Genomic DNA, 22,843 nt, shown 5'->3' on the forward strand with positions numbered 1-22,843 from the left:
ACATTCCTCTTTAAATTCTCCATCAGATGAACCTACCTCCCATCCATTGACTCTACACCTCTCGCTGCCTGGGGAAAGCGGGCAGCATAATCAAAGACCCCTCCCACCCGGCTTACTCACCCTTCCAACTTCTTCCATCAGGCAGGAGATACAGAAGTCTGAGAACACGCACGAACAGACTCAAAAACAGCTTCTTCCCCGCTGTTGTCAGATTCCTAAACGACCCTCTTATGGACTGACCTGATTAATGCTACACTCCTGTATGCTTCACCCAATACCGGTGTCTATGTATTTACATTGTGGATCTTGTGTTGCCCTTTTATGTATTTTCTTGTTATTTTATTTTCATGTACTAAATGATCTGTTTGAGCTGCTCGCAGAAAAATACTTTTCACTGTACCTCAGTACACGTGACAATAAACAAATCCAGTCCAATCCTTTTGTTACTGACAGTCTGATAGAATAATTAACCATTCCTTTTTTGTTTTTGATATATTAATTTTGTAGTTCTGCTTTGCATCCTTAATTGTCTATTTTATCTTTTTCCTAATAGATCGATCGTGTTGCCATTTTTAATGGAATCTATATTTGATCATAAGATCATAATAAATAGGAGCAGGAGTAGGCCATTCAGCCCCTCAAGCCTGCTCATCACTCAATAAGATCAGGGTCTTAACTCTATTTTCCAGCCATGCATCCCATAACTATGAATTTCTTGCAGATCAAAACTCTTGTCGACCGAACCTTGAATATATTCAACGGCCCAGGCTCCAGTACTTTCATGTACAAGGACACCCAGATCCCTCTATACTGCAACATTCTGTGGTCTCTCCATTGAAATAGCATTCTGCTTTTCTATTCTTCCTGCCAAATTTGACAACCTCACATTTTCACACGTTATACTCCATCTACCAAATTCTTGCCCACCTACTGAACCTACCGGATTTTTGCCCGCCCACTTAACTTTGAGTTTAGGATTGCAGCTGAGAGGCAGGAGAGGATTATATCGTTGCAGAGACTCGAGGAGTGCAAATGTTCCTGTCATCTGCAGTTCAATCATGTGCAGTTTGTGGACTAACTGATGGACATCCCGAAACCACAGGCTACCCGGCGCACAAATAATTGAAATGAAAAATGAAAATCGCTTATTGTCACAAGTAGGCTTCAATGAAGTTACTGTGAAAAGCCCCTAGTCGCCATATTCCGGCACCTGTCCAGGGAGGCTGGTACGGGAATTCCACTGCTATGTTGAAATACTAAATTAAGTTAACAAGCAAGCTCCAGGTTCTGAAATTCCTGGGTTCAGCAGCTGGAAAAGGCTTTGAGCTGGTCCTCTAGCCAGCAGGTTGAGTCAATGCATATGTGACGTACTCCAATAGTTGCTAAAGTACAGTGCATTCTCCTCTCTGCTAGCACACCAAAGGTATATTGTAAACTCAATTCTGAGTGTTACCAAATCACATTCTTGAGGCTAGGAAGTCCGAGACACACACCACTCTCACAAAGGAAAACCACCGTGGGAATCTATGCTGGAGTTATCTGTAAATATATGTTGGCATATTGGAACCGAACTGTGGAATGAGATTTCATTTTAAATGGGCAGAACAAAACAATTGAGGAGAAATGTTGTTGAGGGGTTCTGACATAAGACTGGAGGCAATGGTGACAATGATTTAGTTGGTCAGGGTATTGGGTACCCTGTTGAGAAATGGTTGTTGTGTGTTGGATGCTTTAAACAATTAAATAAATGTGTCATCTATCAAGTTACCGTTAAACGCTTGCTGGAGTGCTTGTTTCTGCAGATGCCTCTGGCATCTGCATCAGTCATCATTCTATAGTTTGTGGCATTTTCAAAAGCAGTATTGGAGTTCTTTTTTTCCATTAATACTTTATTATGCACCAGTGCCTTCTCTTCTTCTGAGTATTTTAAGACTCTTTAATCCTCTTCTCTGAACTAAAGGAATTAAGGTTTCAGCTTTGCTGCAGCTCTCTGCATGTTTTACAATGACTGACCAACTTCGCCATAGCACAGCAAATTGGACACAGCGCTCTGTCTGGACATCAGGTAAGGGTATGATTAGGTTCAGTTGAATAGACTGCCAACTAATGAAGGCTCACATAGAAATGAAGACCTTCAGTGATAATCAGAGGGCAACCAGTGCCTATATATGTATCTCTACCCCAAAGGAATCAATATTGTCAGGAAACGTGGTGGAAGAGAAAAGAAAAATGCCATGCACATTAGTTAATCTTCCCTGTTCCACCAAATACAAAACATCTTTGTGGCTGTGCAATTAACATTTTGATTAGGAGGAGCTGGGGGGAGAGATAGAGGAGGGCCTCTGGGCGGACGCGTTGAGTAGGGTCAACGCGACCGCAACATGTGCCAGGCTCAGCCTGATCCAATTTAAAGTTGTGCACCGAGCTCACATGACAGTGGCCCGGATGAGCAGATTCTTTGGGAACCATGTCCACATGTTCTGGGCATGTCCAAAGCTGAGGGGATTTTGGCAGGGGTTTGCCGACGTCATGTCCAAGGTATTAAATACAAGGGTGGCATTGAGTCCAGAGGTGGCGATTTTCAGGGTGTCGCAGGATCCGGGAATCCAGGAGCAGATGTTCTGGCCTTTGCTTCCCTGGTAGCCCGGAGGCGGATATTACTCGTATGGAGGGACTCGAAGCCCCCGAAATCGGAGACCCGGCTATCAGACATAGCTGGCTTCCTCTGCCTGGAGAAAATTAGGTTCACCATGAGAGGGTCACTATTAGGGTTCGCCCAGAGGTGGCAACCACTCATCGACTTCTTCTCAGAGAATTAATCGTCAGCAGAAGGCGGGGGGAGCTAGCGTAGATTAGGGGGTTAAGTAATGGTAGAACCTGTGGGAGAGGGAGGCGGTATTTGCACTATGTTAATATTTTTAATGTACATTGTTTATCTTGCTGCTGTTACAATGCCAAAGAAATACCTCAATAAAATGTCTATTAAAAAAAAAGAACATTTTGATTGGAAAAAGCAACTTAAACATGTAGGTGAGGGTTTTGAAATGTACTGCGAAATATACATCGTAAAAGGAAGCAAATTATATCAGGAGGAAGCTTTGCATATGGAAGCTCAACATCATTTAAGAACAAGGGGGACAACAGAATATCTAGTTAGTTATCTTGGGAACGACCTACCCGAATGGGAACAAAGTCCCATAGCGCCATAGCGGGAACAGAGTCCTATAGTTAGCCAGACATTTCTCGGTGTTCGGAACGTCGATAAACACCATGCTATCGAACAGCGATTCAGGTAGATTGCAAGCCTCAGTGGGGAACTTGCGGCCAAGACCGTGCTAAGTCCCATTTTCTGTACTGAGAAGATCCGCTCGCCGGAAGTCCTCAGTGCTGGGAGAGATCGGGACAACATTTTTAAATGGCCTCCTGATTTCTCGACCACCACCCCGACATAACGCCCGAACTCCCAACTCACCTGTAAGGGGGCCCCCGCATCCCCGGGTCCTATTACCATCACACAAAAAATGCCAGCTTGGCACCACTCATTTTTGGGCACAAAGCGGCCAGTAGATCTCGTCCCTCATGTAGATCTCGTCCCTCATGTTGTTTTTCGTATGTTCAGCTTTTTTTCCAGAAAATATTTTATTGAAGCATTTGTAATTTTCAGTTTAACACATTAACATTTCTTAAACAACCGCGCGGGCCGACACACTCAAAACATGTTCAGCTAATATGTTCAGCTTTTAAATAAAAGCTGAACTGAAGCCTCCAAAGAACATCAGAGGACCTTGAGAGGACCACCATATGATAATCGAAGAGGTGGCCACAAGAGGAGAGTCCATTCTGATTCTTCATTCACAAAGTGTATTCCTACCCTATCTGCAAGTCCAGTCATGGCCCTACCTGCAGCTGCTTTGGTCATGGCCCCAAGGTAGGCATTAGATTGAGAAAACAAAGCCTTCCAATCCCACTTATCCAGAAGTGACGCTAGGTCTAACAGAAGAAGGGAAAGCACGATCATTGTATTTATGGGGCTCTGTTTAAATGCAGGTCTCTGATGTAAGAAAACCTCTCGTTGTCTGCTCCTGTTTTCAAAGTTTTTTGAAACTGTAAGGTAACATTTTTGTAACAGATTGAGGTAATTAAAACAGCAAGGGTTTCAATATAATCTTTTATTATACTTGAAGTAATATGATTTGAATATAGAGCAAGTGTTGAAACAGGGAACCCTATTTTCCTCATGCTGAACTCCATTCTGTCCTGTCATGACATTGAACGCATGCCAAACATTTCCAGTGGGGACACATTGAGATGTAAAATGCTGCACAGCTTTTTTGCTCCCCAAAGCATCAACTTGAGTGAGATCAGAAAACTCAGCCTAGACTAGGGACAATTTATCATGAACCACTCCACAAAGCCCCAATCAAAAAATCTCCAGAATAAACCTTTTTAAATTCTGGAAATGCACGGAACAGTGCAGAGCAGTATCATCCCATTGGCTCTGCCTGTCAGGAGCTACATTTATTTTCTGTTTGTGTCAGCACTGAATTGTTTAAATGATTTTCGCACTTTTAAAAAATATTGTTTAATGCCTCAGGTCAAAACAGTGCAAAAAATACTGAAATAATTGAGGAATAATCAACACTAAAACTTCGACTTTAAATATTTTAGGCAACATTAGAACATGTTTTCATCTGCATATTTTTCTTTTGTATCAATGACTTTCAAACATGTTTAACCCTAAAGCAGAGTTTGGAAGCTCACACCGTAAATCTGGTACCTTACTACTCACCATTGTGAGAACTTACTGAGCCACCAAAAGAGGCTCATTCTCCTTTCTATTTATTTTTAATAAGGGCAATCAAAATAACACCTGAAGCTAGATCATAAAATATACAATGGCTAAAAGAAAACTCAAAACAGAAATGTAGCTATGTTTCCACATTTTGGTGGAACATGCATGTTTGTCAGTACCAAAGTTTTAATAACATGAGCTCATAATCTTTAGTGGAAGAATTCATCAAGGCAGTACATCATTTAAGAGTAATCTCATGCATAATTCATCTTCATAAAACTGCCAAAAATGCAGTCTAATCCCGAATATTAAAACTGCAGCACAATTTACAGGAAGTATCTTTGATCAAAGGAAGACATCAAAAGATTAAAGTAGAGAGGGAGAACTTTTCCTCAGATCTTTACTTCAAAGCTACTACCTCCACTGAAGCACACCCCAGTTGGACGGCAGGTGCACTGACCTGTACTAAACCACATCCTAACATGACTGCCATTTATAATTATATCCTTCAATTATGTTTCTGCCTGTTGAAAATTTAAACACTTTCGTGCAAAGCAGACCAATAGCTCCAGATAAATTACTTTTCTTTTAATGTGTTCAATATGATGAAATTTGATGCCATTTCTCAGTTTCTAAGCAAGTTGTTTATTGGTTGTTATAAAATTGTTGCTGTAAAATCTAGGTTATCAGTTTCTCACCTAATTACAATCATTTAAAATGCACCAGGTTATAATGAATACAATTTATCACGTAAATTTCAAAAAGCTCCAGGTGAATCTATTTAGAAAATAAAAATTCTCGAAATAAATAAATAGCATTCAACTCAGTTCATTTCATTGGTCTTTGCCTTGATCTGAATTGAGGGTAGCAAAATTAAGATTGGGATTACTCATGAGGCCAGAATTAAATAGTGCAGAAATTAGTGGGGGAGATTACAGATTACAGGGTGAGCATTGAGGCCATGGAGGGATTTGAAAACAAGAATGAGAATTTTAAAATAGTCATTGCTTGACCAAGAGCCAATGTAGTTCAGTGGTGATGGTGAACAGGATTTGGTGTGAATGTGGACTTGGTCAGTAGATTTTGGATGGCAGCATGTTTCCAGAGAGTAGAATGTGGATGACTGGACTGGTGTGCATTGGAATTGTTGGTCCATAAGTATCAACGGCATGGATGAAAAGTTTCAGCAGCTGATGTATATCAGGGAGAAATTTACTTGGTTAGGATAGTTCTCGATGGTGTTCGTGGTCTTAGCGAGGATAGTGGAGGAGGGTGTGGACCCGGACCCTTTGGTGGCGATATTTGGGGTTTCAGAGAAGCCGGAGCTCGTGGAGCGGAGGAAGGCCGATGTCTTGGCCTTTGCCACTCTGATTGACGAATTTTGCTGGAGTGGCAGTCGGCATCGCAACCATGGGTAGCAGTATGGTTGGGTGACCTGTATGACTTCCTGCGGTTAGAGAAGATAAAGTATGAGTTAAGGGGTTCAGCAGGGGAGTTTGAAAAAAGGTGGGGGATGTTTGTGACCGTGTTTTAAAAAAAAATAAATTTAGATTACCCAATTATTTATTCCAATTAAGGGGCAATTTAGCGTGGCCAATCCATCTACTCTGCACATTTTTGGGCTGTGGGGGCGAAACCCACGCAAACACGGGGAGAATGTGCAAACTCCACACGGACAGTGACCCAGAGCCGGGATCGAACCTGGGACCTCAGTGCCGTGAGGCAGCTGTGCTAACCACTAGGCTACCGTGCTGCCCAGTGACCGTGTTTGAGGAGCTGTTCGTTGCAGGGGGGGTGGGTGATTTGGGGGGGGGGGGGGGGGGGGGGGGTGGTGGTGGTGAAAAAGGAGAAAAATCTTTACAAACTGTATAGTTGATTGTTGGGAAGAATGTTTCCCGGGGTGTTTATTTGCTGTAGCCTACTTTGATACAAGTTTGAATAAAATACGTTTTTAAAAAAAGGATTATTCTCGCTGGAGTGCAGATGAGGGGCATGTCATAGAGACTTATAAAATTCTAACAGGACTAGACAGGGTAGATGCAAGGAGGATTTTCCCGATGGTGGATGTGTCCAGAACCAGGGGACACAGTGAGGATTCAGGGTAAACCATTTCGGACACAGATGAGGAGACATTTCTTCATCCAAAGAGTAGTGAGCCTGTGGAATTCATTACACAGGAAGTAGTGATGCTAAAACATTAAATATATTCAAGAGGCGGCTAGATATAGCACTTGGGGTGAATGGGATCAAAGGTCATGGGACGAAAGCAGGATTAGGCTATTGATTTGGATGATCAGCCATGATCGAGATCATTGGCGGAGCAGGCTCGAAGGGTCAAACGGCCTTATCCTACTCCTATCGTCTATGTAACTGCCTATGCTATATATATCTGTAATGACATGTTAAATGCATGTTTCAAGGACTTTTTAAACCCAGTGTTTCTACATCGCTTTAAAAAAAAAATTTTAAACACCGCAAAATGTCATTATTTTCTAATGCTGCAAAACCTATCTAGTTTTTCAGAAAAAGTAGTAAACTTGCCATTTCATTCTGCTCCATACGCCATAAAGGCCAAATAATTGCTTTTATTTGCAATGGTTTGAACATGTTTTCATGTTTGCATTGTCTTTTTGTAGAGGTACCAGGGTTTCAGCTCATTTTACGACTGAATCCGACATATCAAATCTGCTGATACCACCAAACCTGGAGATGTGACAGTGAGCATGATACTAGGCTAACAGAATTGGCAGAAGAATGAAAGATAGAATTTGATTCAGAAGAGTGTGAGGTGATGTATTTTGGCAGAAGGCATGGGATGAGGTAATATAGACAAACTAACACAATCTGAAAGAGTGTACAGGGACAGAGTGACCTGGGTTCAATGCATAGATCTTTGAAGGTTGCAGGCCATATTAATGATGTGGAGAAGCTACATTGAGGCCATATTGAGAGTAGCTAGCAAAGGTGCTATGTCTTTTCGTCCGACGTCATTTCGTCCAACGACACTTCGTCCACGTCTTTTGGTCCAACGTCTTTTTGTCCGCCCGTCTTTTGGTCCAACGTCACTTCGTCCAATTATCCAATTACAAATAGTTTAATTTAGTTTTTCAATGTTACTGCTCAAGGATCCTCTCCATCTATTTCGGCTCTTGATGTTGAGTTCTGCATTTGTGCTGCTTGATCTCCAGACATTAAGATAAGCTGCAGGATATTCACCCATGTATGCTCCAGCGTGATGAGAGCCATTGTATCTGATGGAATATTTGATCATTTCAGACCTGTAATGTCAGAACCCACTGCCAACCAGAGGTTTTAATCACTCGACGAAAGTAGAGTTTAAATCTGCTTCTTTCAGAACTGCCCATTGTCTAAATCCAATTAGACTCCCACTTATATCTGTGTCTGTCGGAATTGTAGAATATCAAATCATCTTGTCCTCTCTCCATTATTCTCTCTCGGGTACAGTTCTGGAAATCTAACTTTTAGGGAATTTCGGGAATTTACAATTTACATCAATTTTAAGTAATTTCGGGAATTTTAAGTAATTAGTAAACTTTTAGATTTTTTAACTGCATTTTTAGATTTTTTAACTTTTTAACTGCATTTTTCAACTTGCATTTTATCAATTAAATTCACTTGCTGCATTGTACTTGCATTTTATCAATTAAATGGTTTTATACGGAGTTAATTTGTGATTGGATAATTGGACGAAGTGACGGTGGACCAAAAGACGGGCGGACAAAAAGACGTTGGACTAAAAGACGTGGACGAAGTGTCGTTGGACGAAGTGACGTCGGACGAAAAGACGCGACACGGCTAGCAAAGCATATGACTTCATCAAAGTATTGACTGCCAAAGCAAGGGAGTTATGCAGAATCCAAAGCTCTGGTCAGGCTAGAGTATTGCACCTAGTTCTGGTCAGGGTCCTTGAGATTTATCAGAATGGTTCCAGATGAGGAATTTTAGATGCAAGGTTAGATCAGAGGAGCGCGAGTTGTTCTCCTGGGAACAAAGACTAAGCGGAGATTTGATAAAGTTGTACAAGATTATGGCAGGTTTACATAAGTAGACAAAGGAAAACAATTTCCATTAACTGATAGCACAACTAGGAGAGGTCTTGCGGCAGTCGCCATGTCATGTCCCGACCTCTGGGAGCAAGTCCCACTCTGAGACTCAATGCACAGACGGTGCATTCATAATGAAGCCCAAAAGGTTGATTAACAGCCTGTTAATCTTTCCAACCTACCGATGGCAGATGGTAAGAGTGGAAGAGTTTCTTGGTCAGCCAAAATGTAGAAGGCAATGGCAAACTTTGCAGTGCTTTGCTAATCCTATGGAAGTTGATGGTTGTCAATGTTGTTTTAGGGCATGGTACCTGGAGGGCTGAGGACATGTAAGGTTTTGTGTGAAAGAACACTTTCTGCAGCAAATCATAATCACCTGGAACTTGCTGTCTATGAGCATAGTGGAAGCAGAGATAATCAATGATTTCAAAAGGAAACTGGGCTTTGTCAGCACCATAATTACTTTACCTGTTCCAAGTAGCTTCTTAGGCCGAAATCTTCCAAAAATGCACAAAAGTGGCTCAGATGAGAAAACCCATGTGCAGCTTGCAAGCAGCATAGCTGGCTTTTTTTTGGCTACATTGACCAGTACTCTGTACAATTTCAAAGGGGAAACAAGATTCAGTCAGCTGGAGGGGCAGGACTTGAGAAACCCAGCGATCCTAAAAGGACGCCCAATCTCCATCATTTTAAATGAAAGCCCATCCCCTCCAAACACTGAAACCCCCATAGACAAGAAATCCCCCCGCGCCCACTGACATCTGGACCCCACCAGACAAGGGGAAACCCCCAGGTACATCACAACTCCACACACAGGGCAATCCCATTGTGTAAGGGGACCCCCGCAATGAGCTCCCCGAGCAATGCTGGGGTCATCAGGTGTCCATGTTAAAGGTCACTGCCAGATGCCAGGGAGAAATGCCTATGTCCCTCACCACCCAAGGGCTATACCTACCTGTGGGCCCCTAGTGTTCATTTCAACTGGTTTTGCTATTGGAAACCAGAAGAGATCTGCATTGGTGTGACATCACACCAACTGGGTGGGAAGTTATGAGAGCAACAGTAGAGGCATCAAACCTGCTAACTCAATGATAATTTATACAATAAGAAGTCTTACAACACCAGGTTAAAGTCCAACAGGTTTGTTTCAAACACGAGCTTTCGGAGCACGGCTCCTTCTTCAGGTGAGCCGTGCTCCGAAAGCTCGTGTTTGAAACAAACCTGTTGGACTTTAACCTGGTGTTGTAAGACTTCTTACTGTGCTCACCCCAGTCCAACGCCGGCATCTCCACATCATAATTTATACAAATCAGGCTCGTGCTGTGTCTGTCTCCATGGCAGAAGGAAAGTGGGAACAAGAGGGAGGATCTTAAAACAATAATTTTCATGAGAAGTTCTGGGCAAACCTGTGGAACTTCAGGCTGGCAATTCCATTGAATCCCTATGGTGCAGGCCATTCAACCCATGGGATCTGCACCAATCCTCTGAAAGAACATTCCACCACCCCATCCCCATACATTGATCATGGCCAACCCACCTAGGACTGTAGGAGGAAACATGGGAAGAACATGCAAACACCAGTCACCCAAGGCCAGAATCAAATCCAGGTCCCTGATGCCGTAAGGCAGCAGTGCTAATCACTGTGCTGCCCCAAGATTCTATCAGCATCAAGGATATGGGGAGAGCAAAGGAGTTTGGGGTGGAGACAGGGAATCAACTACAATCTCATTTAACAGTGGAGCTTGCCGAAAGAGCCAATTCCTGATCCAAAGTCTCTGCATCTCGACCAAATGTAGAACCCATACCGAGACTACATTATAAGTACGGGCCTGCAACTCATGTTATTCTTGCAGTGAACTATGAAAGGAAAATTTGATTTTCACTACCATCACAATGAAGCTGATTTTGGAAGTCCACATAGGTACAGAATGTAAAAATTCTGAAATTACATTCAACGATCCAAGCTGCTTGAGAGGTTCCTGTATAACATTGTCAGATTGTGAAATTAAAGAAAATACTTGCTTTTAACTTTTTAGTTTGCTGCCTTGCCAGCTTGTGAATTAAGTCCTTTGTATCAGACAGCTAAACCTAGTTTGCCCAGCTTTCTTTTCCTAGCAGAAAGAGGCCAAGAAATACATACAGAACTTAAATATTAATCCTTCCCATTAGTAATTTTCTCTTGCATTGCTTTACAATTCAAAGATTTTTATTTTTCACTTTAATGTTTGTTCTTTTCAAATGAATCATCTGGCAGTCCATACACCAAAATACTTTGAGCTAGGTCTACACTAGCAACATTTTCTGTAATTTCCATGTCAAATGGTACTTGATTGTTTTGACTAACCATTTTCCTCCAGTAACTGAAGATGTCCCTTCATTCACTCCAGTGCTAACATTCCAGATTGCAATGACCACATTTGTGATGAACAGCTACAATAAATAATCCATCATAAAGCTGAAGCAAAAATAGCTTTATACACAGTCCAGAGGCAGAGATACTGGCTAATAAATAAAATGCAGCTTTTATTATTTTGAAGAGTTTTCATTTTATTTCACATGTCTAATCTCAATTTTGTACAACTTTCTTAAAGATCCACAACATCATGCTTTCAAACAAGACACATAAACCCCATGTTTATGTTAACAAACGTTTCATTTAAAGCAGGGGTTTTCAAACTCAGGGTCGCAGCCCACGGGTGGACAGACAGTGAGGCTGGGCTGTGTGCTGGTCACCGCCAGGCCGGGTTTGTCGGCAAGGAATACTGATCAAATGAGGCCGACACACGTCAACACAACAAAATCTACAGTCATCACTTTGTGTACCCACTTGCTGAAAACCAGGAATTTGTATGCTTTTGGTGAGAATGGAGATGGCTTGGATGTTTGGATAGTGCAATGCAGTGGAACCACGAAATATTGTGACATTGTATGTGTTTGCTTTATCTAAAGTCATAGTTTGTAAAGTAAAAACAAGATCGTACTTGTACTCGTTTAAATTTCTAAAGAAATGGGAATATATGTAAAACAAAGTTTGTGTGTAAATGTAAGAATGTGCATGTTCAACTGAAATTGTTTTAATTTGCAGTCATAGAAAGTTATACGCTTGGGGAGGAAAAAATCAGTTATTGGAAATGAAGTTTCAAAGTAAGTTTAAATATGAACATTGGAGTCTTTCCGCCAGTGGGGTCACGGACCCAGCACAGATGCCACATGCCCTGTACACCCATGATTTGGGTGCAAAATCAGAGGAGAGGTGTCTGCATTTTGTAGCTGTTCGCAAGCAAGCAATACTGTTCGGCAAGATTCAAATCCTTGTATTTTGTCTATTCCTGCAAAATGAAAATTACAAATCAAAAACATGCAATTCCCCCCGCCCCCCAAACACAATTTTGGCATGACAAATCAAAAGGGATTAGTTGCATTCTAACTCAATTCTGTAGCTGTTTCCAATTACCGTGGCCCACAACCATTATGATAGCGGTACCTGGCACACAGGAAATAATTTTCATTTATTCAGCTAATTCGACCGAATTGCCACTTTCCAAAAGAAATCTATCAACATTGGCAATTTAAAAATTCAGTACTATTCTAGCAAAGATAAAATTATTTTAAGACTAGAACGTTTGAAAAGTATTTTAAAGTACACAGGAAGTTCTTTAAAAATCAAATTTCAGCATTTTCCACAAATGCAGCAAGGCAAAAGAGTTACATCTCCTAATGAAATCCAAAAAAAACTTGTGCTCCATATTTGACAGCCAACTGTCCACTGTACCACAAAATCTTAAATTTCCAACGTCAATAACAGAAATTAAAGATTAGGTTAATGTGACTGCACTGCAAGCAATTCAGTGTAAAATACAGATTTTTTTTTTGTGATCCCCTGATAACATTCTACACCTTCACTACCTTCCACATCCTCGCCTTCAGTTTTCATAACTTCGAAAAATCCCATGGGAGTAGTGGAAATCAATGTACCTCCCTATGAGATCTGAGACAGCAATTTGTATTTACACAGCACATTTAAAATAGCTAACCATATCTTGGCATGTCATGAAACAAAAATATTGATCCAGGGGAGAGATTAGGGCAAATGAACAGAAGCTTCAGACGTGATTTTAATGAGCGTCTGAAAAGGAGAAAAAGAGAAGCAGATATTTTTCAGGAGCGAATTCCAGAGTTATAATCTTGGCAGCTGAGGCATGGCTGCCAATAGCAGCGCACTTACAACAGGGGAAGCTCAAGAGGTCAGAATGGAGAAGCTCATGGAAGAATGAGATCATGGAGGGACTTGAAGAGATGCAGGAGTATTTAAAAATTAAGTTATTGCTTAAGCAGGAATCAATGTAGGTCAGCCAGAGTTTTGGATGACCTGTTTAAAGTGTATAACATGGGAGGGCAGCCAGAGGTGTGTTGCAATAGTAGAGTCTAGAGCAGGGGTGGGCAAACTACGGCCCGCGGGCCGCATGCGGCCCGCCAAAGGTATTTCTGCGGCCCACCAAGTCATTACAAAAAAAAAAAAAAAAATTTTTTAAAAGGTTAATGGGTGGGGGGGCTGTTGGGTTACTTACTGGTATAGGGTGGATACGTTGAATTGAGTAGGGTGATCATTGCTTGGCACAACATCGAGGGCCGAAGGGCCTGTTCTGTGCTGTTCTATGTTCTATATGAGGCGCCCAGAATCATAACCGGGTGAAGTAATTATTTTACTTAATATACTATGCGGCCCTTTGTGAATTGTGAATTTCTGAATGCGGCCCTTGCACGGAAAAGTTTGCCCACCCCTGGTCTAGAGGTTGCAACGGCATGAATGAGGGTTTCAGTTGAGGCGATGCAGATGTAGCCTATCATATGGAGGTGAAAAAGTTGGAAGCTCACTTCATGGTCAAACATTACACACCAAGGCTGCAAAAAGTCTGGCTTAGTCCCACAGTTGTCAAGAGAGATGAAACCAGTGACAAAGGATAGGAGCTCACAATTGAATAAAGACAGTGGCTTTGACCTTCCCAAAAATTATTGCGAGAGGTTGCTGCACATCCAGTGTAGGATGTCAAACAAGTAGTGTGGCAACTAGAGACACAAGCAGGATTGAGAAGTGGAGGCACGGTAAAGCTGGGTGTTGGTCAGCGCTTGTGGAAAAGTATGCTAGATGTTCAGGTGGCATCACCAAGGAGCAGCATGTTGATAACAGGGAGGGTCAAGGCTATATTCCTTGGGAACACGAATGGTAATTATACAGAGCAGGAAGAAAATGCATTGCAGGTTGCATTCTTTGGCCACTGAAACCATGCGAATGCAGTTCCACAAACGTTGGATAGAGTAGATGCTTTAGAGAATGGAATGGGCAACCATGAAAATGGCTGTACAAGGCAATTTGCGCCATCAGTGCTCACTATCATCATGAGCAAACAGCAGTCAGACTTGAGGGCCTATTAATTTCTTGTGATAAATCTCATCATGGCAAGCAACCTCTGTGGCAGTGAAAATTTACTTTTAGAAGTGTGGCGGTTCATTCCTTCAGCTTGTCATTTTAAATAATGTTAATTTTCCCCCCATTATGCTATCTTTCCAAGTCTCACCTTTCTGCTTCCTAGTTTAGACACCACACCTCAGTGAGGAAAGCACCACTCTTTCATTGCTGCCCACAAATTCAGGGTAGTTACCATCCCATTTTGATAATTTAACCCAACGTCTGTCTAGATGGCCAAAGAGATCTGCAATGCCCTCAAGTGGTTAACACCCACTGTCTTGCATACCTGTCAATATTTCTCCAGATGTGCTACTTAAGCATTGCTTCATTTAATTCAGTTTATTCTTTTCCCGAGAAAAACAAATTGAGGTAATAAGTTACGTTAAAAACTCCTTTCTTGTGCTCCTGTTACCAGTCATCAGCATGAATTAATTCCTTACCCAATGTTTGCCTGTCTAACCACCCCCCTCCCACCAACCAGAGTGACAAGCACTTAAACCAGTACACCAGTTAAGATTGCCAAATGATCATGAAACAAAGGTTAATTCTTGGACCCTTTACCTTTGCAGTGGTTAAGCTATTCACTGCCCTGGAGAAGATTTCACATTCAAAAGGAACCCAGAACAAAAAAAACAAATAAATTAACTCATCATTTACAATGAGTTTGGGAGAACCAATAAGCTGTTATACAAATGCAAGTCTGGCTTTAACTGGTACAGTTACTGTGTTAACCATTTCTCTGCAAAATGCAGTAAGCACGAGTGCCATCCAAAATAATAATTGTTCCTCCCGACAGGATCCAAAGCATTGACAATCCTTTTGCTTTGAGTTTGAGAGAGGATTTTTATCTCCCCCTTTATCTTGGCCATTTGAGACACTGCCAGTCTTAGATGGGCAAAGCTACCAAGGGGTAGGGAATGAGGTTTCAATGTTTTACGCGTTTGATTCCTACACATACCTGAATGTTCTTCCAGGTCCAATTTGTACGCATTTTTTTTCTGGTTCAGTTATCTATTTGAGAAAATTAAAATAGAATCCAGTTATTTAGAATGTACAGCACAATTCAATATAGTTACAGTAAGTAGAGATTTTACCTTTAAGAATTGGTAGCACCCCAGCCTGAGCTGGAAGCTCAGGATCTGAATCCCACCACAGGGCTTGATGGCCAAGGAGGGTGCATTCATGAGTATCAAATTATTTTTTTCCCCAATTAAGGGACAATTTAGCATGGCCAATCCACCTACCCTGCATACCTTTGAAAATGAAATGAAAATCGCTTATTGTCACGAGTAGGCTTCAATGAAGTTACTGTGAAAAGCCCCTGGTCGCCACATTCCGGCGCCTGTCCGGGGAGGCTGGTACGGGAATCGAACCGTGCTGCTGGCCTGCTTTAAAAGCCAGCGATTTAGCCTGGTGAGCTAAACCAGCCCCTTAGTGGAGTAGTGGAGGCAAGACCCACAGACACGGGGAGGATGTGAAAACTCCACATGGACAGTGACCTGGGATCAAAGCCAGATCCTCGGCACAGTGCTAACCACCTCACCATCCGAAGGAGGGTGCATTCATAACACGGATACTCAACTGCAAAATCCTTCCAACACACCAACAGCAGGCGATAAGAGCTCATGCTCAATGTAGAGTGGTTCCCCTCAAGCACTGGAACAGCTCACTAACCTGTTGCCAGGAAAACTAGCTATGGAAACAAAAATCTGCCTTGTGCACCACTAGGTGCAGGAAAAGAAACAACATACACTGGCTGGATTTATGTTTGGCTGAGCTCTGCAGAAGAGCATTTTAGAACATAGCTCACTTCACACATTTGCAGTCCTGAAAGTGCCCTCTTCTGAAGCAGTACTGGCCTAGATGTACTATGGGCACCAGAACATGAAACTGCCAAGACTACATGCAAACAAGGTTAAACCAAAGAGGAGACCAAGTGCTTTGCAAAAGTTTGATGGCAGTCTGAAACACAATTTAACAGTGAACTTTGCAACAGTTATGGAATATAGCTGTACCTCACGACAGGATCCAAAGCACTGATAGTCCAGTTGCTTTGGGTTTGAGTGAGGATTTTTATCTCCCCCTTTATCTTGGCCATTTGAGACACTGCCAGTCTTAGATGGGCAAAGCTATCAAAGGGTAGGGAATGAGGTTTCAATGTTTTAAGTGTTTAATTCCGACACATACCTGAATGTTCTTCGAGGTCTAATATTTAAGAACCTTTTTTTTCTGGTTGTTATCTATTTGAGAAAATTAAAATAGATAGTCAAGTTATTTAGAATATACAGCACAATTCAATATAGTTACAATCAGTGCAGAGACTTTACACTAGGAGCTGGGTAGCACTCCAGCCTGAGCTAGCTCAGGATCAGAATCCCACCACAGGACTTGATGGCCAAGGAGGGCACATTCATTAGAGTATCCAATTCTTTTTTCCCCAATTAAGGGACAATTTAGCATGACCAATCCACCTACCCTGCACACCTTTGGAGCAGTGGAGGCAAGACCCATGCAGACAAGGGGAGCATGTGCAAACTCCACATGGACAGTGACCTGGGATCAAAGCCAGATCCTCGGCACAATGCTAACCACCACGCTATCCTAAAGAGGGTGCATTCACCACACTGATACTGAACCAGCAAAATCCTTCCAACAGGCAATTGGTTTGATTTTATTTATTGTCACATGCACCGAAGTACAGTGGTAAGTATTTTTCAGAGGCCAAGGGAACGTACACAACACTTGCATAGTAGACAAAAGAACAATCAACAGAGAACATTGACATTAAGAGCTCGTGTGCAATGCTACAAGCACCTGGAACAGGTTGACAATTTGCCAATTAGGGAAGGGGAGAAGGGGATGGGATTTGTCTTCTCAGTACAACACTAACTGCACACAAATCTGTTGCTTGGAAAACTAGCCATGGAAACATAAAAATCTGCTTTGTGCACCACTAGGTGCGGGAAAAGAAACAACCTTGGATTTATGTTTGGCTAAGCTCTGCACAAGAGCATTTTAGAATATAGCTCACTTTGCACTGCAATTCTGAAAGTGCCCTCTTCTGAAGCAGTATGGCCTAAACGTATTATAGGCACCATAACATGAAACTGCCAAGACTACATGCAAACGAGGTTAAACCAAAGAGGAGACCAAGTTCTTTGCAAAAGTTTGATGGCAGCCTGAAACACAATGTAATTTTGTTAGTGAAGTTTGCAGAGTTTGAACAATGATTGTTCTCGTCAAGATAATTACCGTTGTTATCGAATATAGCTGTACCTCACGACAGGATCCAAAGCACCGACTGTCCAGTTGCTTTGGGTTTGAGTGAGAAAATAATCTACCCTTCTGTGTTGGTCACCTAAGACACCGTCTGTCTTAGATGGGCAATAATGGAAGGAGGCGCAAAATAAAATCCAAACCTTGAAGCAAATGATTCCCTCCCAAATCATACCTACCTCATGGCATCTTTATGCCCATCATCTTTTCCGGTTCTGTTCATTCCACCCCTTTGCAAATGGAGAAAATAAAATTAGATTTGTTCTACAAACTAAATTTAGATTTTCACAAATCAAGTCGACAAAACTAATCAATCTGAAAATCTTGCAATTGAATGATTAAAAGGATCTTATTTAAAAATCAAAAGTGCGATTATTTAGCAGCTGGCAAAAGAGGTCTTGCGGGACAGTGGATAGTTACCTGGCCCAAGCCATAAACCTGTGAAGAGTTCCACCCCAGGACTTGATGGCCAAAGAGTGCACATTCATTACATGGAAACTTGTTGAGTACCAACCTACAAAATCCTTCCAACATATTCAACTGCAGATAGTAAGCGCAAGAGAAACTTGCTCAGTCATGCTTGGATGTGGAGTGGCGGCCCTCAAGCTAGAAGTCTCTGGTGACAGCCTAGCAACCTCTTCCAGCAAAACCCAACTATGGAAACATGAAACTCTGCCTTGTGCACCACTAGGTGCGGGAAAAAAAACTGTACTAAAATTTTAGAATATAGCTCAATTCAAGCATTTCACAGAATATACAGTGCAGGGGAACATTTGGCCCATCGAGTCTGCACCGGATCTTGGAAAGAGCACCTTACTTAAGCGCTCAAACCCACACTAGCCCCATAACCCAAGCTTTTGGACACTAAGGGGCAATTCAGCATGGTCAATCCACCTAATCTGTACCTCATTGGACTGTGGGAGAAAACCAGAGCACCTCTGGTAAGCAGAAACGGGGAGAAAGTGCAAATTCCAGTCACCAAAGGCTAGAATTGAACCCAGGACCAGTGCTGACCACGGTGCCACCCTAGTTACGCAGTTAAGAAAGTACCCTCTTCAGAATCAGTGCTGGTCTGTAATAGTACCATGGGCACCATAGCATGAAACTGCCAAGATTACATGCAAAAGAGGAAACCAAGTATTTGCAAAGCCTGATGGCAGCCATCCGAACAGACAATTTCATTTTGTTACAATGAACTTTGCAGAGCCTGAACAAAAAAATTACAGTTGGTATAGAATATAGCTGTACCTCACGACAGGATCCAAAGCACAGACAGTCCAGTTGCTTTGGGTTTGAGTGAGAAAATAATCTACCCATCTGTGTTGGTCACCAAAGACACAGTCAGTCTTAGATGGGCAATGATTGGGTGGTGTTTAAGGGCAAACGGTTCTCTCCCAAATCATACCTCATGGCATATTTCGTGCGTCCATCTTCAGTCCTGGTTCTGCTAATTCCCTCCCTTTGCAAGCAGAGAAAATAAAATGAGATAAACCAGCAAACTACCAAATTTAGATTTTCACAAATCAAGTCAACAAAATTAATTACATTGGAAATCTTGCAATTGAATTTGATCCAAAGGACAAATTACAATAATGATTTAAGGACAACTAGAAAAAAATATGTTCCACTTGACATGGAACAAAACACTGACAACTCCTTTGCTTTGGATTTGAGAAACGATCCACCCCCATGTTGGCCACCTAAGGTGTCTGTCTCAGATGGGCAAAGCTAAAATGGGGTGCATTAGCTGATCATACACCCTTCAGATTTATTAACACAGTAACAGACATTAGTCAAAATAATAGATCCCATACATTTCCTGCATCATTTTAAATCAAATGAACCAAGGGCATAAATTGATTATTTGGCCAGTAAAACAAGAACAATTTCACTTTTACTTCAAACCATGTGGGGGCAATACCCCACTGCACTCAGAGATGTGCCAGGCATCAAATCTGGGCTTTCACATTGGGCAACGCAATTCATCAAATGAATCACTGAAACATTGCGATCCAGATTTTCTGAACATATTTAAAATGGAACGTTATTAACTTCACATTAACTCCTGCCGTTGATCGAAGAGGCCTCAGAATCTTGCACATGGGCATTTGGCCTGCACTGCAGTCACTGACATGCCAGTTCCTAAAACTAAGCAGGAGTCTGGAATAGGATTGGCATCAATTTCACAGTGGTAAAAAATAATTTTCCAGCAACATCCATAAAATCTCACCCATTGAAGCCTGATTATTCATTCCAGTTCCCAATCTGTGATGAGAGCTCCATCTTAATGGAGATTTTATGCAAATAGCGTCACAAGGTTCACTACACCCCGACAGTTTGGGAAACTCAAGTTAGTAGATGATGGGATTTTAATCCAGGGTCGTGGTTTGGATTCCAAGTTGATTAAAATATGGTTTCATTGATTTTTAAACCAAAATGCACTCACTCTAAAAATTGCATCAATTCTCAAGTCTTAAATTCATTGGAAGTTGGGAATCTCATTTATTGAAATGTCCTACTCGCATATCTTCAAGTACTGGATTGTCAGAAGCATTTTTCAGAGGGAACAGTTGACAGGTAAATAGATGTAATAGTGTGAAGGACTGCACAAATCTGAAATTGGGTAATCTAAACCTCACTCATTGGGCACCAAGGTGAGCGATTTGCATCTGGGATAATCCTCAATTCTGGCAGCACAGAGTTTCGCACTGCTGCCTCATAGCACCGAGAACCCAGGTCACTGTCCATGTGGAGTTTGCACATTCACCCAGTGGCTGCGGGATATCACCACCCACAACCGAAAGATGTGCAGGGTAGGTGGATTGGCCACACTAAATTGTCCCTTAATGGGTACTCTAAATTTATTTTAAAATTCTGACACCAATATGAGCATCACGTACTCCCAGACGACATTGTTATGTGCAATGTGAAGTTCATTCTAGCTTCCTAACAACTTGTTTCAGTGGCAATCTCAGAAGAGCATCCATGCTGTACAAGCATAACATCTTTTAATTGATCATACCAATCAGTTTTAGGCTTCAGGGATATTAGTTACACATTCAAACAATAAACTCGATTAAAAAGTTCCACATTTTTAAGCAATAATTAAATTATTTTTCAATATCAACACTCACCTGCATATTATTCAATCCCATTCATACTTGGGGGATTTTGCAGCTCAGCAGATCTGCTCCCGATCTCCATTCCTCTCATCAGCAGCTCCTTTAACAGAAACATCAAAAGAATGTTAATAATCTATTCACCAAATTAATCACCAGTTCGGCCTGGCGGCTTCACCTTCATTTATGAATCTCCGTTTCCCTGGAGCGGGAACTCTCAACCGATTCACCTGGAGAACCCAGAAAAAGTGCTTCACCATCAACCTCGCCGCCCGAACAGCCTGCGGCTGCAGCAACGCCTTTCACCCCATCAGCCAGGCAGAGGCTGCCTGCCCGGAGCCCAGCTCCCAGGCCGCGGGCCCCCAGTTCCCAGACCGGCCGCGGGCCCCCAGTTCCCAGGCCGGGCCCACAGCTCCCAGACCGGGCCGCGGGTCCCCAGACCAGGCCACGGGTCCCCAGACCAGGCCACGGGTCCCAGTTCCCAGGCCCACAGCTCCCAGACCGGGCCGCGGGTCCCCAGACCAGGCCACGGGTCCCCAGACCAGGCCACGGGTCCCCAGACCAGGCCGCGGGCCCCAGTTCCCAGGCCGGGCCCACAGCTCCCAGACCGGGCCGCGGGGCCCCAGTTCCCAGACCGGCCGCGGACGCCCAGACCAGGCCGCGGGCCCCAGTTCCCAGGCCGGGCCCACAGCTCCCAGACCGGGCCGCGGGGCCCCAGTTCCCAGACCGGCCGCGGACGCCCAGACCAGGCCGCGGGCCCCAGTTCCCAGGCCGACTTCCCACTTTACCGAATGCGATGCATTGACGGCTCATTCTCCTCATTAGCCGGTGAGTTACTCCGCGGCCAAGTGGCGGATCGCCCGGCCTCCTCAGCACGCGGTCAGTGCGGATGGCCCCGGATCTCAGCGACGCGATCCGGAGCTCCCAAACACCATCAACGCGGGCAAGGAAAGGGCGGAGCCGCGGAGCCCCGCCTCCTTTTACAGTCTGAGGGCGGGGCCATTGAGCCCCGCCTCCTGTGACAGCCATGGGCGGGGCCACTGAGCCCCGCCTCCTCTCACGGCCCGTGGCTCTCTGACAGCCGATGGAGTCCATGGAGATTAGTCTTGGGTTCACCTTGACCAGATCTCGCACTATTGTCGATAGACCTTTAATATGGGGCGAGATTCTCCCAAAACGGGAGAAATCGTAAAGCTGCCGTAAAACCCGGGCCGGTTTTACGGCAGCGCGCCCCTTCCCGACCGGGGACCGATTCTGGTCCCCGGTCGGGGCTAGCAGCCCGACGCCGTAGGCTCCGGCAAGACGGGCTTAACGAAAATCGTTAAGCCCGCTTGCTGGAGTTAGCGCCGGCTGACGCGTCATATGACGTCAGCCGCGCATGCGCAGTTTGGAAGACTCCAACCCGCGCATGCGCAGGTGACGTCATCGCGTTTTTGCGCGAAACCCGCGCATGCGCGGGCCGGGTTGCCCCTCAGCCGCCCCGCGAATGGATACTGCGGGGCGGTGGAAGGACAAGTAGTGCGCGGGCATCGGGCCCGCTGCCCGCGATCGGTGCCCACCGATCGCGGGCCCATGGCACCCTTGGCACGGCCGTGGTACTGCCGTGCCAATCGGTGCCATGGTTATTAATAGCGAGTTAGTCACGCCGTTTTTACGAACGGCAAGACCAGGTGTGTTTGCCGTTCGTAAAAACGGCGTAAAGGGCTGAGACTTCGGCCCATCTAACAGCTGAGAATCGCTGCCGGCCGTAAAAAAACGGCTGCAGCGATTCGGGTCGGGACTTCGGCGGGAGGGGGGGGGGAGAATAGCGGGAGGGCGGCAAAAATGTCGGGAAGGCCCTCCCGCTATTCTCCCACCCGTCGTGGGGGTCGGAGAATTTCGCCCATGGAGTTGATCAATGTGGAGTGCTTAAGATCTGAAGAAAGAGAGGCTGGGGCACAGGCTGTTTGACCCATCCAACCTGCTCCATCGCTCAATAAGATCATGGCTGATCTGATTGTGATCTGAACTCCAATTTTCTGCCAAACCCCTTAACCACTGTTGCCGCCAAGGCGGGTTCAGGACAGGGTGCTCTCGGGGACGTGGGTCGGTGAGGGGGGGTTCTCGGCAGTCTACCAAGTGATGC

The 22,843-nt window shown here is 43.8% G+C and overlaps 1 long non-coding RNA gene and 4 other non-coding genes across 5 annotated transcripts; all 5 read right to left on the reverse strand.

Moving 5' to 3' along the window:
- Positions 1–11,359: 11,359 nt before the first annotated feature.
- Positions 11,360–21,703, reverse strand: LOC119962919. Its single transcript, XR_005459992.1, has 7 exons — positions 21,507–21,703; positions 20,734–20,821; positions 19,005–19,058; positions 17,779–17,829; positions 16,511–16,563; positions 15,282–15,334; positions 11,360–12,185 (listed from the first exon to the last, which is right to left on the reverse strand). It is a non-coding gene; the product is annotated as an uncharacterized LOC119962919 (long non-coding RNA).
- LOC119963963 lies at positions 15,102–15,221 on the reverse strand. Its single transcript, XR_005460220.1, has one exon. It is a non-coding gene; the product is annotated as a small nucleolar RNA SNORA26 (small nucleolar RNA).
- On the reverse strand, positions 16,331–16,450 carry LOC119963962. The gene has a single exon (XR_005460219.1). It is a non-coding gene; the product is annotated as a small nucleolar RNA SNORA26 (small nucleolar RNA).
- On the reverse strand, positions 17,592–17,710 carry LOC119963961. The gene has a single exon (XR_005460218.1). It is a non-coding gene; the product is annotated as a small nucleolar RNA SNORA26 (small nucleolar RNA).
- LOC119963960 lies at positions 18,840–18,958 on the reverse strand. The gene has a single exon (XR_005460217.1). It is a non-coding gene; the product is annotated as a small nucleolar RNA SNORA26 (small nucleolar RNA).
- Positions 21,704–22,843: the final 1,140 nt, after the last annotated feature.

The sequence above is a fragment of the Scyliorhinus canicula genome, chromosome 3 (genome assembly GCF_902713615.1).
Source record: "Scyliorhinus canicula chromosome 3, sScyCan1.1, whole genome shotgun sequence".
In the NCBI taxonomy this organism is placed as follows: domain Eukaryota; kingdom Metazoa; phylum Chordata; class Chondrichthyes; order Carcharhiniformes; family Scyliorhinidae; genus Scyliorhinus; species Scyliorhinus canicula.